Source organism: Trachurus trachurus, assembly GCF_905171665.1.
Source record: "Trachurus trachurus genome assembly, chromosome: 21".
Lineage (NCBI taxonomy): Eukaryota > Metazoa > Chordata > Actinopteri > Carangiformes > Carangidae > Trachurus > Trachurus trachurus.
Genome location: NC_139899.1, coordinates 26,222,310 through 26,226,533, shown reverse-complemented (window position 1 = coordinate 26,226,533; position 4,224 = coordinate 26,222,310).

The following is a 4,224-nucleotide window of genomic DNA, read 5'->3' as shown; positions in this document are numbered from 1 at the left end:
ACCACCACCGCCGCCGCCGTCATGGTGGAAAACTTATCAACCCCTTACTAGTTCACAAATCTCATCCTGCTGCTTTGGGTTTGTTTCATTTTGTGTGTTTTTTTTACCCCCAAATGAGAGATTTTTGATCGGTTATCATCTTTCTCCCACTAAACCAGAGACCATTTGTCCTTTTTTGTAGTTTCACATCCGGGTCACATCGCTTTAGAGGAGCTCGTTCGTGTCCTTTACGTTGGGCGTAATTCCCGTCGTCCTGTTTACGGCGCTTTCTTTCCCCCACAAGGTTCACGCACCAGAACTCTGTGATTGTAAAGTAGGATGTTGAAGTTTTAAATGAATAGGAAAAGTGTCTTCTTTTTTTTTCTTTTTCTTTTTTTTCTTTGCCTTCCTTGTTGCTGTTTATATTTCCTGGCCTGTACATATTTACATACTATATATAAATATATACAAACTTATATACGGTTCTAAACGTGTCATCTGATGACTGCTGATGGTTTGTTGTTGCTGTGGGTTAAATTATTGAGTGTGTACAGTAAGAAGCTCTGATGTCCGTCTACTTCTGTAAAGGGCTCAACATCTCTGACCTTTCACCCCCACTGCCCTGCTCCTGTAGATTAGGGGTTTTAAAATTGGGAATATTATTGATCGCAGTAGGAACTCTGCACCTGGAGAGCTGATTTAGTTTTTTTTGTTTCTTTACTGTCTGAATTTAAAAAGTGAAGGAGATCCTCTACAAATATGGAATAATGTGATTTTTTCTTTTTTTTTAGTTGTATGATATTTCCTGTTGAACTCGGCTGCAGGTGGCAGCGATGCGTCTTTAAAGTGTTCGCAGTCTGTATCGCCCTCATGTCCAGTTTTCACAGCATCTTGTGTTCTTGTCTTTCAAAGTTAAAAATTGAAACAATTGACTCTTGAACAAACATTATAAGTGTAAATCTGACCCCAGTCTTTTGTTTTAATGCACAGATTTCATGATCTGGCTCGGTGACAACATAGAAAATGCTCAGAGAGACACAGCTGGACACATGTGTTCATTGATTTTGAAAGAAAATAGAATCTGATTTGTTAGATTCAGACTTTAAACATCACATATGAGTTCAGTCCAGTCTGAAAGACTTTACAGAACAATAATCAGAAGCATTTTCATGTGTCAGTGCCTCAACATTTCACTCGTTGACTCCTGTTCTTCTGTCACTTGTTGATCATAATTTCCCTCCAGTCACGTTGATACAGAGCTGGACTCATAGAAACGGACACTGTAGAAATCACATGTTGACTCTTCATCCCTGAACGTAACCATGTTGGCTTGTTTAAAAAGCAGAAAAAAGAACAAACATACATGGTTTTATCAGCAGGTTGTGTTGGTTGTTTCAGAGTCGGTGTTTGTTGACGTGGGCAGCTCTGTAGGTGTGTGTGACTACATTGACTTATGATCAGAGTGACATAGAAACACAAAGAAAAAGATGGGAAATTTTGGGGGAGCAGAGAAGCTGTTTGAGGATAATCCGAGAAAAAACCAAAGAAAACTTCAGATCCATTGTTAAATTAGTGAATTTGCAGATTTTACCTCAAATTAAGGCTAAATTTTATAATGAAACTTTATATTTGTCGTCTTCTCTGACCTGACCCTGGACTCTCGGTCTGAATCAAACGTAACGAATTGATTTACACTAATTTACACTCTTTGTTAATTGATTATCACATTTCTGGAGATGAACATGAGTCGGTGTGTGTGTGTGAAACTTTGCAGCATGTGTTCAGAAACGATCAGACTGTCGAACAGTACGAAGGATTTATAGTGGAGATGAAACGGTGGAGTCTCCTTCGTCTCCGTCGCCTCCTGTGTGCACCTTTTTATTCTGAGTGTGTAGTAATATTCGGCTGTGAATGTTTCCTGCAGGTAGATGTTTGTATAGATGCAGCAGCAGCAGCAGCAGTCGTCACTGCTTCACCCCGAGGCCGTGCGTCTCTGTCCTGAATAAAATGTGTACATATATTTTCACCCTGGTTTCTGTGTCTCATTTTCTACGCAGGAAGTTTGTAACTCTCTGTAAAACTGTTTGTGAGTTTTTTAGGTTTTATTTTGAAGGGATGCGCAAAGAAGAAGAGTCTGTTGTCAATTAAAACATAGAAATTAACCTGAGTTCCCTTTTTATAACTCTAAAAGCAGACATGGCTTTTATTAACTGATCGAACAAAACAATTAAAATGTTGAAATCTTCAAAGAAAAGGAGCAGAAACAAGAATAAATGTGTAAAATCTGCTCCTCTTTCACACCGTCATTAATTAACAATGCAAATAATTCAATAAAATGACAATAAAAGTATTTCATTTTATTTCAGAAGTTTGCTACAAGAGGCTCAGCTTCTCAAAAGTGTGGCAGCCATTTCTGCCTTCAACATAAATTTGCAAGTCAATGTTTTTTTAATCATATATTTTTTATTATTAAAGCAGAAGTAAGCGATCCGGTCGTTTTGGCTAACTTCCTGTCAGCGGATGGAGTTAGCAGTCCCCGCCCTCGTCCCTACGTCACCACATTCACGCGCATCCCTTGGCTGCACACACAGAGAGGACCGCCCCTTTATGCCGTTCTCTCTCCTCATTGGATAAAGGTTGTAGGATACAAGGAAAGTTTTCTCCTCGGCTTACAGCAGAGCAGAGTGACTGACAGACCCGTGTTTCAGACCAAACACTCTATGTAAGTGATTGCTGTCGGAAGATATAACTATTTAAGACTTATATTAACACAAATATTCCGCTTACTTCTGCTTTAAGTTATTGAAAGAATTTAAATTTAAATAATTTGCAAGCTTTGTATGTATAACGTGTGTTCTGTATGTTCCTCATGATGTTCGTGTTTTCCAAAATATCAATGAAAATATTTGACTAATAACATTTTTCACTGTGTAAGTTTCACAAAGTAAACTTAACACTATAGGAGAAGCGATTACAGTGAAGGTCAGGAAACATCTGCTTCATCTACACACCTCATGATTATTTACATTATTACATAATTAACACTGATGCAGCAGGTGGAGTTTGGAGTTTTATTATTCTACACACAGTTGGTCACATGGTTCTCAAACGAGGTCACAGGACTGTAAAGATAAACCACAACAACAACAAAAAGTCCTGATACACAAATCTGTATTATTGTTCTATAATTTGAGGTTCTGCCCCACACAGAACCTCAAATACAGTTTGAGAAAACATGAAGAAGGAAAAAAAAACCAACAACTTCTCACGTGGTTTTAATTGAAGCCATGTGAGAAGTTTGGAGGAGAAACTCGTCTTTGGTAGAAACAGCTCACAGAGTCTGAATCATGAGAAACAGAAGAGCCAGGCGTCTTTATTATTCATTTATTGTATGTTTATATGTAAATACAGTGACATAAGGCTGAGATTCCCCTCAGAAATGTGTTATAGTGGAGAATAGAGTAGAAATAAAATGGATATTGTGCAGGTACAGCAGCCGATACACGGGCAAAACGTATAAGAAGTGATGTCATCTAACAACACTGATTGAGATCAATACTGACATCATTTATATGATGTAATTAGTGGGTTCATTAATGTTTAATAGCTTGTTTACGAGAGGCATTTTAGATCTGTCATTACAGTCATAAATAAGAACAGATTTTGGGTTGCCAGGTTGTAGTTTCTCCTCCAGCAGGACGCTGATCTTCAGGTTAGTATTGTTTTTTATGACTTTTAATGACTTTTCATGAAGTGAAAAAGTTCCTGTTGTGTTGCAGTAGTGCATCCATGTGTCTCTATTGAGTCATAAAACACACACAGTATATAAATGCAGGTAAAGCTCAATAAACACCTGAGAGTTTATTCTTTATAACAAGTCATCATGTGTTCAGTTTATACACATCAACAACAGAAGTCAACCAATCACTTGTTGCTGTAAATATTAATAAATAAAAACTTGTAAATGTTAATAACATGTTTATAAGTAGATTTGGGTGTTACTAACCAAATGTTATTTTTTTAGATCAATTATTCTTAACTTAATGACAAACAATTTGTCCACCCAAACACTGGTTTTACTAGGAAATTATGCATTAACCATTAAAAATAATAAAATGTAGCTTATAAACCCTTTAAACTGCAGTTCTCAACCACCAAAATGAACAATTAACATAGCCTGGGCAGAAAGTGCTTTGTACTGTATTCATGAATCCATGAAACAGGATCAGGTAGAAAAAAATGAGA